Source organism: Hylaeus volcanicus, chromosome 2 (genome assembly GCF_026283585.1).
Source record: "Hylaeus volcanicus isolate JK05 chromosome 2, UHH_iyHylVolc1.0_haploid, whole genome shotgun sequence".
Classification (NCBI taxonomy): domain Eukaryota; kingdom Metazoa; phylum Arthropoda; class Insecta; order Hymenoptera; family Colletidae; genus Hylaeus; species Hylaeus volcanicus.
Genome location: NC_071977.1, coordinates 15,090,473 through 15,104,591, shown reverse-complemented (window position 1 = coordinate 15,104,591; position 14,119 = coordinate 15,090,473).

The window sequence follows — 14,119 nt, the reverse complement described above, 5'->3', positions numbered from 1 at the left end:
CGTAAAATATTGTAGAAATGTAAGAAGTGGATAACTAAAACCCCTTTCGCCGCGCAACTTCGTCGCGTCATAATCTTCGAGATTCATGCCGCTGGTTTAGCGTTCGCGAAACTTGAAGCGTTGTAAAGTGGCGAGATCTAAAGTTCCACGGACAGTGATTTATCCGAACCGTTGCGTGTACCATTTGCGTTACGACCATACAGATATTATAGATGCAGCAAGAATTATTTTTGTAACTAAACTGTGTTATGTTGGCCTAAAAATACGTTCGAATTTTAATGCAAATAAACAGCAATTTTTCTTAGACAGGGAAAAATATTTACTCTATAATATGTATATTGTTCATTTTGTTCTATGATCTTTCCCCATCTTTTCTAAATGATTCTGGATTTGGAGAAGTCCTTACTTATTGTTAGTTAGTAACCATCCTAACTGCAGTCAGGCAGCCATCGCCACAAACCGAACGAACTTTCTGGCCAACCTAAGTATTGTCACTTAACATTATTCTTGTTACTTTTAGTATAAAGGAGAGTATCAAGGAGAGAAATCCATTAAACTGTGGCCTCTTGTATTTTACACGAAACAAAGTTCTTTTTATTAAATTCTCTTATAGGAGAGATATTATATTATCTATTTGTTTAGCAAGAAAAGTGCAAGTAATAAAAATTACATAAATGTTCTAAGAATACGTTTAATCGACATTTAATATTTTCCATGTTCGGGAATATTGCTTTCTCAAAAAACATTGAGGTAACAATGTGAAACTTCAAGATGGAATAAAAATTTATGTCTGAATTAATTAAACATTTATAATGTATATAGTAATACTTATCTAGTATTCCCTTAAATATTAATAACAATCATGGTTCAGAATAAATATTCATTGAAGACATTAATTATCGAAAATACTTATTGTTGGTATTATGCTCGATTGTATAATTTCTGTAGAGGGAGGTCGAAGGAACTCTGATTCCTTCTATCTCACTCGCGGGTCTCTACTCGCAGCAACCTCCACGTGGTGGGACTTGGTAATCGATATTATTCGTGACGAAAAATTATTCGAACGATCCTTTGTCGCGAATAATAGCGAGTTAATGGTTGCGAACTTGCGATACAATTTTAAGATATAAAAAAAAATATACATGTCGAATTGAGTAACCTCCTCCTTTTCGAAGTCGGTTAAAAAAGTAACTTCTTGGACACAATGGTAAAATTTTATCAATTCTTTCCAGATATTTGGAAGATGACACAAGGCCATTGGAAAACAATGATTTTGTCATTACAAGTCTATTACATCATTTTCTGAATAACTTCTAGTAACTGAAAGATGGATAAAGAGTAATTAAATTAGTTACTTCACATTTGCAAAATATGGCATGATTTATTCTTAATGTTTATTTATATTTTTGCTAATATCTTTGAAACCGTGGTGAGGACTGATAGTCGGTATTATTCGCGACGAACAATCCTACGTCGCGAATAATAACGAGCTAATCGGCTGCGAAATATTTAGTAATAAGATCTTTAGATATAAAAATAAATAATAAATTATAAGATTATAAGAAACAGAATTTGTTTCTTTTTTGTATTATCAAGGTCATTCCACGCGGAATCGGCCACTAAATGGAGCAGCATCTCAAATTTTTGTACAAATTTAAGTATGTGTAGTCTTTAGTGATACTTAAACGTACCTCGAAGGATTTTTCCAAATTTCAAAAATTATGGATTTTACAGGTCCTTGAAAACGTTATATAATAACTAGACTGCGGATCTTTATGCAAAATAAAATCTTCGCGAACGTGCCTACAAAAATTGAACCTAAATAGGAATTTATTTTATTCGGCAAATATTATAGCATGAACTTAACTTTCAATCGTTTTTATATTCTTGCATATTGTTTGCATTTTGTAGTTTCTTGCACATTCAAATTTCCTATAAATGCATAAGATCCGCAGTCTAATAATAACTATTGTTTAATAATATGGAGAATGTATAACTATTAAGAACTGATTCTTCTTCAAGAGCAATTATTAGTAAATGCACAAATATTAATAATATTTGTAGCACAGTCACTTTGAAAGAAATATTTATTTATAATAATATGGAGAATGTAGAATTATTGAAAGCTGACTCTTTTTCAATCCCATTTATTAAACCATATTATTAAACAATAGTTGCTATCCTCAGATTATCCTGCATTCTTATGTAAAACCATGTGCCAGACAAAAAATAACTAAACAGATCACACGTTTACATGACCTACTTTTATCATGTTGGTGTCCTCAATCCTCTACAAGATGTTAGGATACACGAGACAGGATTAGTTAGAACTCTGTGTAATACCTTCGTTCGTCGTTGGGACATCATTTTCATAATCTCGGAGAGCATCGAGCCGTTTCCAGCGTGGAGATATTCGAATACCTTAAGGCACTCTCGAGACACCATCGTCGGGAAATGCAATTGCAGGGAAAGAAAGAAAAAAGGCGTCGGAGTGCGCTACGGCGAACGTGTTTATCGCGCCGACGGCGTAATTATGTCTGCACAAGCGTTCTTAATTAAACTGGCGGAATCTCAGGAATAGGAAACGACGAGTCCAGCGCGAGGGGATTACGTAAAATTTGTATGAGATCCGTTTCTAGCAATCGTGTCCCACTTACGGAAGGACGCAGGCTTCTATAATTGCACCAAGGATTTTCTTTTCGAACTGATACAGTATTCGCGTGTTATGGTTGTAGCATTGTATGCTGCCTTGCACTTATTCTAAGAATTATTTATTTGTACTGTGAACTATGCATTTGACCATTTTGTTGATTGTATATGAAGTGAACAGGAAGTGCAGGAAGGAAGTTCACCTAATGAACGGTTGTTTTTAATATTTTGTGTATGGAGTAATCCTTTGTAATCCTATCATTAGACAGCGGATGATCATGACAGAAATTTGGAGAAGTTTATGAAACTCTGCACAAATACACAAATATATAAAATATCAGGATCTTTGTCGGTATCTGTTCCAACTATGAATTTGCAATTTTGCATAAAGATCCACAGTCTATGGATCATTGTAAGAATAACAGAAGAATTACATAATTTATGTAACATAATTTACAATGTTACATAACTTATGTAACATAATTTAGAATGTTACATAATTTATGTATATTTCACTGTCAAGAAGAAGTTTTACGGAGCATATTACTGCTAGGGTCCCACTTGTAGTTTAAGCGCCCCGCCCAAGTAGATGACATTTTTAAATTCGTCAGATCAATTTTTCAAAAATGTCTCCTTATAAAGAATAACAAGGCGAAACTTTTATATTACCAGTTTATTCAACCTCTCGCAGCTGAGCGTGCGCTACGAACAAAGCACCATCCGATTTCATTTTTGCAAATGTATTTGTGGTTCAGAATCGTCTTAGCTACTCTTCATTTCCGGTTCGTACACTAATTTTGGGACACTCTGTATGTTGACTTTCAGTCAAGCTATCTGAGTCTACTACTCGAGGACGTACAATCGGTCACGAAAATATTCGGACACCATTATAGTTCTGATTATTATAGTGCGTACTTCAGAAATTTATGCATTAAGAACAAAAAGAGGCTTCACATATGTTACTATGCAGTGTGTAGTTAACAGTATACATATATACGCTCTTCGCAGTCAAAAGGTTAATCCTTTGCACCCGAGGCCTTTTTCTCTTAGGCGAACTAGCAACTCCAAACGATTTCGGCTATATTAGGGAAGCGTTTTACTGGTACTTTATAATGATCTCAAATTCAAGAAAACGTATACGTATAACGTAAACGTATAAATTTATAAAACATACAACATATAAAACAAAATCTGTTAAATATTTTATTTTGTATTTGGTTTTTGTATGATATTTTACAAAACAATCCCCGAGATGAATTCTCAGTTTGTTAGGGCATGTATCATAATAATATGAGGTTTCTCGCCTGACGCCAGGTTTATTATGGCCATAGCAAACCTTACAGCCCATCTTTACCTCTTTCAAAACGATATGAAGCATTTCATTTAGCCGAGACTTATCGCTTTTTGGTCTCGCTGCTTGATCGCGATGCTGGCGATACGGTTCTCCCAATTCTTCCACAAGCGTTTCTACATAGATAACCTAAATGGTTTAGTGGTCCTTCTTCTTGCTTAGAAAGGGTGTAAAAATTTGTCAAACATCTTATCACGCATCGAAAACAAACGTAACGAGTTAAAGAAAGCCTGGGCGCCGCTACAGCACCCGTAGAGTGAACGCGCAATACTGCCCGGGCGCCGTAGCAGCGCCGGTCGAGTGCAAAGGGTTAACAACGGACACAGCCTAACTGACAAGGAAAGATCGCGATCCGGACGAGCGCTTTTTGAACGAGACCGGGCTCAAATGATGGAGGCTGATGGGCATAAAAAAAGTGCAAAACATTAGGGGTATCTGGCCAGCCGTTTTGATAAAAAATGGCTTTAAACATTTACAGGTCAGTAGATATACGAAAACATTCAATTTCTTAACAGAAGCTGTTGTAGCTGCGAGCGATACGCCGCAGGTTCATATTCTAAAGTTCATGGGTTCAAGACTCTCGGTAATAGAAAGTTTTTTTTGTCTACTACTACGCTTCTATTTCTTATTCCTTTTTTTACTTACTGCTATATAAATAAAATATAAGAATTATAAAGTATAGGATGTTGACTACAATTTTTAATAATACGTTTTTTATTAATGATAATATTAATATTAATAATAATATTGATATTAATTTATGAATAATAAATGCGCCACATCCCATACATTTGTATGTTTACTTCTACTATTGTATTATGTATTCCATGTACACATTATAATACTATGTTCACATCTATATTATTTGCAATTTCTGCACACATATATATTCAGTAGCCAAATACATAATTATTAAAAAACAAATTTTATTTTAATAAACGCTTTATCCACACTTATTATTAATAAAAAATAAATTAATTAATAAAAAACGTGTTATTACAAATTGTAGCAACATCCTATGCTTTATAATTCTTATACATTATTTATATAGCAGTGAGTATTATAATTCTTAAATATTATTTATGTAGCAGTGAGTAAAGAAAGGAATAAGAAATAGAAATGCAGTTGGAAAAAAAAATTTCTATTGCCGAGTCACGAACCCACAAACTTTAGAAGATTAACCTGCGCCGTAACGCTCGCAGTTATAACAGCTTCTACTAAGAATTTGAATGTTTTTATATATCTACTGACCTGTAAATGTTTAAAGCCATTTTTTATCAAAACGGCTGGCCAGATACCCCTAATGTTTTGCACTCTTTTTTTGCCCATCAGTCCCCATCATTTGAGCCTAGTCTTGTTCAAAAAGCGCTCGTCCAGATCCCGACCTTTCCTTGTGGAACCTAACCAAGACCTATTATAAAAACAAATCCACGTACAAATTAGCCGTATCATCCTGTATCTAAAAATTTCGAACTTAATATACTCTACCTCTCCACAGAATAATTATAGAATTTTCCTTTTTATTCTCTCACCGCAGTACTTGAATTATTATTAATAATGTACGCATATTTCTTTCAGAGAAAGAACTCGCGATTCAAATCACGACAAGTAGCGCATTTTTCGAACGTTTAACTTTTTGCAAACTAATTCCTTTTTTTCCCTTTGCCTCGGAAAAAAATTACTTAACATGATTACAACGTTCGAAAAATGCGCTACTTGTCGTAGAAAAGTGTCGCGCGTTTTGCTGAAAACGAGAGGTTTCTTTAATGCAGTACGTTCCAATGATACAAGTGTCTCGAAAATCTGTGGCGTCGTTTTTAACGTGCGTTGAAGGCTCCAGAAATTCTGGCTTGCTGCTTCAACCGTCACGACTCTTGAAAAACAAAATCTTTCGCTTGATTACTGTAATTACGTCCTAATTTTATTTCACCCTTGGTCGTATTTCCGACGCTTTATTTTGGAATTAAAAACTAATGCAGCCTGGGTGAGGGCTACTTCAAAGGGTCGAGTCATTTATGTAAAAGAATCATTTCGGATAAAAACCAATAAGATATTTAAGAAAAATTTTGGTTAAAAATAAATAAGATGTTTGAAACACATCTTGGTTAAAATAAATAAATATTGAAGTATCATACTGATTAGAAAAATTTGACATTTCAATCTGGCTACTAGACGAAAAGAAAATGAGTTATCATATTAATTAGAAATTTTAATATGTCAATTTGTTAGCTGTACAAGAAAATAAAATGAAACCTTTTGCGTTTCTCTATTTTAAATGGTATATGTATAAGAAATTATTTGAGCGTGACATGGCTATTAAAAATGTAACTGGATAATTGTAGTAAAATTTCTTTTTTACAGGAAAAAATACTGTTATATAAATTAATATATAATATTATTTTTAATTAATTTCTTAAGAATCACTCAATATCGTTCAATTACAATCTGATCGAGGACAAGGAACTTTAGAAAAATAAATAAGGAATGCGAAAAATATCGAATGAACAGACTAAATCACGTACTCATAGTTCCTCCCATGAAAATGGTTTGGCAATTTGTGAATTAAATTCAACACGTTTTAGTCTGGCAAGGAACCAATCAATTCATAAACTATATGTATTCGATGCAAGTGGTGGATTCTGATGTGTATAGCAACACTTTCACTGGAAATTCATAGTAAAATATTTCATTGTTCCGGTGTCGCTCGGTAGCCTGTTGCTGGCCAGATATATAGTAGAAAGCTAGCATAAGGAATCTGTTCCGTGCGTGACATACTGTATTTCGAGGAAGTGGCAGAGCTATAAATCTCGACTGGAAAGGACAATAAAAATTCTCTGATTTTTCATAGAACGTTACAGTTTCACCAAATGATATTCAGAAATTCAAGAATTTTTTTAAGTGGACATATTATTAAGAATTATTATTAAGGATTGTATATTGTTGTACAAGCTGTAATAAAGAAAAAAACGATAGTAAGCTTCTGCAACCACGTTTTTCTTTTAGGTGTATAAGTTAATTCTGTCCTTATATTCACATATTTTTAACTTTAGGTTAAGTACAAATATGTAGTCTTCATTTTGTCACGTTACAATGGATCTAATCTTTAGTGGATACATAGCCTAAGTCTTAACTTGATAGACATTCAATATGTGAGTGAGGGAAGATTACAAGTAGTATGTTTTTTCATTGTGAATAAATGGTAAGTTTACTTTAAAAAAACACATAATTAAATTCTACACCTAATAATTTAACACATTAAGGACCGTTCACGAGTTTTCTCGTGTTTTCTACACGCAGTCTCTAGATGTGCGGTGCTTAATGTGTTAAAAAGCAGGATGAAATTTATTTAATTGACAATAGAATCCGTCTCAGTCTAGAAACATCGTTTAAATTATTGCTGAATGGGTATATTATAAATTGAATGATAATATTATGAATGATTAAATATATGTATGTAATTATAATTTACTTAAAAATTACAACAACAAAAATAAAAAAAAATAAGAGAAGACTCCAGTGAGGTCTCAACTTGAGTTCTTGAAAATCTGATGATCCAAGTAAATTTTAAAATCAGTAGAAAAAAGTTTTTCTAAATCTAATCCAAACATAATCCTAATGATAAACTGATCTTCTTATTCAGTAAACACGATTACTGCCAATTCTGAAGGAAGGGAAACATAGAATTCTTCATCAATGAAGAATTTCGGCGTTCATCTTTCTTTACGAGTTCTTCTTCGCATCGTAACATTTTTGTAGTAACATGTGGGGAATGAATCACGATTTCACGCGTTCATGCGTTCATAAATTGGTACATATTAACGCGTTTCTGAAAATATTTACCGCCTCGTTACCCTCCTATTTCACGACACGTTTATATATATATAATAATAACACTTCGACGACCATGCTCTGATCGTCCTCGTCATAAAACAGTCCACCACCTATCGCGACTCGTATCCTCGTAGAATATTTATCGACGAGGGTTTATTTACTTCATCGTCGCAGCTTCTGCATAATTCATTAGGCCCGCAATTATTTCTGTTCGTAGGGGCACCGTCTCCCACCTAGCGACGGGTGATGTCATAAGCTCGTTAAAACTGTTTACTGGGTTACACAAATTTTAATTGAATCGTCCATCAAGGAAACAGATTCACGAAAAAGTAGTCAAAACTGAAAAGAATTTCCACTTTCACCTGAAACTATAGGGGTGCCTTTTATCTCGGTTAAAAAATATATTTTACTGTTTACTGATACCTTTGTTGCTTAGAATTCTTTAAATATTTCTACTAAATTGTATTTAAGAAATATCAAAATCACGAAAAATTGGTGAAAACTGGAAAGAATTTTCAGATTTACTTGAAGCTAAGATGCTGCTTTATTTTCTGGATTAAAAAATAGATTCATGGAGGGTAATATTCGTACTGCTTAATTTTTAAAAACAAATTTCAATCGAAGAAAATATTTTCAAAAACAACACGTGAGTAGCCAAAACACCGACACAAATTGTTCAAAACTGATGTTGAATTAAAAAGATCCAGTGGAAAGGTTAACGACTATGTAGATGAAAAATCAACAACGTGGCAATCGATACGAATCCTGTTTGAATAAATGAAACGTCACTGCCAGCAGGGGGATGGTTTTCAGCGTTACTATTCGAGGCTACGCCTACGGTTCGGGAACATTGCTAATTGTAGTTTAGAATTCTATAGGTATTGTAGTTTAGAACTCTCATAATATCGATTTTCTTTTTATGCATTTTCTCACAGTATAGATCTTTAAAAATATATCTGCCAAAGGATTTTGTTGAATTCGGAAAATAAACGAAATAAAGGATGTCTAAAGAGAACGGTGTCTGCAATTACGTTATCATCTCCAGTTCATTTGGATACTGCATTTTAAATTTCTGTGCAGTTTTTACGACAATTTCTTCGTTGGTAATGTGTAAAATGTGCAGAAGTGACATTCATTTTCAACAAACAAGTAAGCGAGGATTGGGTTTTAATGGTAATCGTAAGTATACGTATTTGATATGAAAAACTTTAAACGCGATTTTCTTGTAACTGTATTTTTTGAAATGGTTGCCATAATAATTGACCAGGTCACTTCAAATTTGGAGTGATTCTTTACCACATGTTCCTTTATCGCCTGAACCACGCTTTTTAAAATCTGATTATTCTAAATATTTTTATTTTTGTTTATATACTAAGGGCAAACAAAATACAAAAATCGATATTACAACCTTTAAAGTGCTGCCATTTTTTTAATTTTTAATATTCCGAAATTATTCTGGTTCGGGCTATAGGGACACTAATATTAATGAAGATGTTTCTTGATTTTTTTTATTTTAGATAAGCAGAACGCCTGGAATTGTGGCAACCATAAATACTAATAGCATTCAATATTGCCGCCATCACTAAAAACTAACTCAAGACGGAATTAAAAATGTTTAATTTTGCGCCGCTTCCAAAGAGGTAGCATTGTACTTAATATGCTGTATTTAATAATTTAATCAAATTCATCAAGAGCTGGCAAGTAATAATGCAATTTAAAGAGAATTTATTTCATACGTTTCGCTGCAGTTTTTCATACTTTGAAGCAATTATATCTAGAGTTGGTGAGTATTCATATAAATTAACTAGAATTACCATACATTTTACTGCATATATCATACATCTGATATGAAAGGATTCATTGCGATTGGCAAACTCCTTACCGAGTTACATCAAAGAATAGGAACTTTGCGATAACAATAGTTATAAATAGACTGCGGATCTTCATGCAAAATAAAATCTTCGCAAACGTGCCTACAAAAATTGAACCTAAATAGGAATTTATTTTATTTTGCAAATATTGTAACATGAACTTTCTACTTTCTACATTCTATCTTTTTTATATTCTTGCATATTGTTTGCATTTTGTAGTTTCTTGCATATTCAAATTTCCTATAAATGCATAAAGATCCGTAGTCTAGTTATAAATGTTTAAAAGTCATCAAATTTCTGCAAATTCGAACGTCATAAAATCATGTCATTATATTTCGAAGGTTCCATCTTGATCGGTTAATTCCTTGACAGATCAATTAAAGAAAAGGAATTTTGCAGTACCAATTGTTATAAACATTAAGAAATTCAAAAATTTATCCAAATGGGAACGTCATTAAATCATCTGACAATATATGTGGAAGATTCCATCTCGATCAGTTAATCCCTAGCCGAGATACATGAAAGAATATGAATTTTGCTATAACAATAGTTATAAACATTTAAAAAGTCCATAATTTTGTCCAAATGGGAACATCATGAAATTAACTGTCATTAAATGTGGAAAGTTCCATCTCGATCGCCGAGTTACATCATACGATAGAAATTTTGCAATTATAATAATTATAAACAATAAAAAATTCATAAATTTTTGCAAATGTGATCATGGCGCAAAACCTGCACGGCAACAAAATGTAAGGGGTATCATCGATTTTATCGATTTTAGGGCGAACATACGTGAAATAGTACTCCTTCTGCGATAAAAAGTAATATAAAGTGGTAAAAAATAAAACAAGGTCAAATGTTTTTTTTATGGAACCAAGTGGCAGTGATGCTCTACCAGATGCAAGAAATTTCAATCCGATTAGTCCATCCGTCTCGGAATAAGATGCAGTACAAAATTTACAAAGAAAAAATGGGTGAAAAAGGACAAATCGCAAAATGTCTTGATAACGGGACCAACTGGGAGACATGATCTACAACAGTGACTCCCAAAGTGGGCGCCACCGTCCCCTGGTGGGTGCTGCAGCGATTCAGTGCGATAACCAATTTATTAACAAAAAAAAAAGAAACCAATTGCAAATAGTAAATCGCGGTGATTTAAGATTAATGCTGACGAAAATGGAGTCGAGGATTACTAAATTGTTAGCAGCACACCACGTTCATCCTTCTCATTAAGATGATTTCGAATGTTTTAACTTTTTTTTGTATTACATTCTATTCCGAGTTCAATAAATAGTTTCATAATTTCAAAGTTCAATGTTTCTAATTTACACCTTCCTTTACTATATTTTACGAAAAAGGTAGAAACATTAATACATGTATATTTCGTATTAATTGCTATTAAAATTTAAAAAAAATTAATTTTCAGGGGGCTCTACGTAATATTTTTTTTGTGAAAGGGGGCGGTAGGACAAAAAAGTTAGGGAACCACTGATCTACAAGATGCAAAAGGTTTCATCCCGAGTGATCGAGCCATGTCGCCGTAATCGGCGAACAGAAATAAAAAGCAGATATACACGTCGAATTGAGTAACCTCTCCTGCTTTTCGAAGTAGGTTAAAAAGCACTAAAAGTTGACGCTCTGGACTAGAATACCACCTTAACAGCGCGTTAAGCACTAATCGATAAAACAGTTTCCAGCAAAGACGGGCCAACGCACTAATGCGACCGACAGGTGCGCAAAGCGCTGGAAACTTGTTTCATCTGGAAAAGAAAGCAATCCCCAGGTATGCAGAGAGGCAGGACAAAGAAAAACACTCGAAGGCCTTCTCGCAATTACGGTCGACTTTTTCCGGTTCGTAATGGAAACAGGAAAAACCGTGGAATGAAGAATAGGGCATCTGGATAGGGAAGAAAATATCTTGGAAAATGCATACCAGTCGTTGATACGCTTAAGACGGGAATGGAAGGCGAAAAAGCTCGATAAAATCAAAACCCTCCTTCGTTCTGCGTGGATCTGAGTGCAGCGGCGTTTGCTCCCCAAGGAAATGTTCAAACGGGTTTATTGTTCTTGGATTACATATCTTTGTCTTTGTACCATGTTTGTAGTTGAACAATTTTGATGTCAAAATGATTTGATGCAAGAAATGGTTTAATTTAGAAGTAGATACGTTTAAAAATGTTACATTCCTAAAATGGTTCAATCCTGGAACATACTGAGGCTAAAATAGTTCATTGCCAAATGTATTGATTTTAAGAAATATTTCAATTCTAAAATGCTTTAGTCTGAAAATGCTTCAATTTTAAATTTCTTGAATCTTACAATCCTATAAATAAAAAAGACTTCGATCTTGAAATAGTTCAATTCTGAGCCACTTGAATCTTAAAATGCTTTAGTCTTTGTGACGGGGCAGAACTTTTCTGCCCGTCACGAAAGCACCCCTGACCCCGGAGGGTCCTCGCTCCCTCCTCGCCGAACACACCGCGGAGGTGGTCCGCGATCAGCGCCCGCGTCCCCTCGCGAGCGCGGCAAGTCGCCGGTCGTGGTGTCCTCCACTCAGGGACCCCGGTGTGACCACCACCCAGAGGACTTGTCACCCTCGACAGACGGTCAACCCCTGCCCTCGCCCCGCAGCTGCCACGGGAGAACGACACCGACGTCTGGAGATGCCATGGTGGTGGCACACCATAAGGAGCCCCTTAAAGCTCCTGGGTGGGGAGAGCCATGAGCCGGCGACGAGAAGAGCGCGAGTTTTGGGGGATTAACGGTTGAAACGCGAATCGCGACGAACACGTGCGAGCGAGCTCCCTGATTGAGTTGCAGAGATTCGGGGTTTTGATTTCGAGCGTGTGTGGTGGAACTGTACCCCATTTTGGAAGGATACACTCAGGGCATCCAACCAAGGATTTTGGAGACCCGAGGTCTCCAAACCGAGGAGTGCGTGTCCGTGAGTGTGCTCCGGAGCACTTTTCGTCCGCGACAGGACCACCCCCGGAGGCGAGAACCCTAGGAGTTCTCTCCGTTCGTTTCGCGTATCTCCCGCGTGGCCTTGCGCGGTTTGAGAACGCGCCGCGTTTCGAAGGAAAGGGTCCCTTCGAAACGCGAGACCGTTAATTCACGGCGTTTCTTTTTTTTGGTTGTATTTTCTTCTAGGGCGGACTCCCTGTTTGCGAGGCCCCGTAGGATTAAGTAACACCAAATTTTCGGAATTGTATTGGAAATTCCGCGTCGCGTTTCCCTTCGGCGCGTAGGCGCCACACCCTTTTCCGATCCGGTGTGAGTGTACCGCGGAATTCCCCCCCTTTTTTTTGGTTTTCGGCTAAATAAAGCCTCAATTACTTTCGTGAATCAGAGTTTCCCTTATTTTCTTTGTCTTCCTGACCTCCTCTGAGCCCGCTCTCCGTTTGAGCAGTCGGAAGGGCGAAGATAACGGACGCGTGCTTTTGCACTGGCGCCCAGATTCCTTTAGGAATAAATAAATCTCGTCCGTGGGATTTGTGCCACCTAGCGTGTCGAATAGCGGCTTTCCCGGTCGCCCACGCCAGGTTCCGTCACATCTTAAAATGCTTCAATTTTAAATTTCTCCGTCCCTAAAATACTATGATACAAAAATATTCATACGTTAATTCTATTTCTACATGATGCAGTTCTAAGTTCTGCATTAGCATGGAAGGTGAATGGAATTTCTTCAAGAAATCTTCAAATTACTACTTGTGGAACTATCGAGTGTTGTGCGAACTATTCACACGTAAATTACATGTTACATTGTATAGCAATGACCGACACAAGGTTAATGAAAGTAGTAATATTACCTTTTCTCATGAAAATGATAATCTATCGTGGCGGTTGCTGTAAAAGGAGAGCGAGAGAGGGGAGAAAAGGAAGGGAGCGTTTCGTACTAGGCCTGCTAGAGGACTCGTCCGTAATAAAGCTAACAGGGAAACATATCCAACTGTCACACGCCGATGTTTATAAAATTTATGTATTAAATTATAAAAAGGGGTGAAATCAGCCCCTAAAGTTGGGGTCGAAACCATGTTTTTTTACATATCTTGAAGGAATTCTCTGTTTAATATAATTATTGTTACATGGTGAAAATCAAAATTTCCAAAAATATGTATCCTTAATTTTAACCTGTAGTTTACATATACATATACATTTTCATGAATGAGAAACAATATTTAGTAATATAAATTAACAAAAAATGTATTTTTTCAAAAATGAGTTATTTAAATAAATAAATAAACAATTTCTTCTAACATGAGTAAATTACCCATTCAAAACCGCATATTTTAAAAAAAAAAATTTTGTTCTAGGTCCTCTAGTTTTTAAGATATTTAAAAAAACATGGTTTTCACCCCAATTTTAGGGGCTGTTTTCACCCCTTTAATATGGACGATTGCCGATAAAAAAAAAA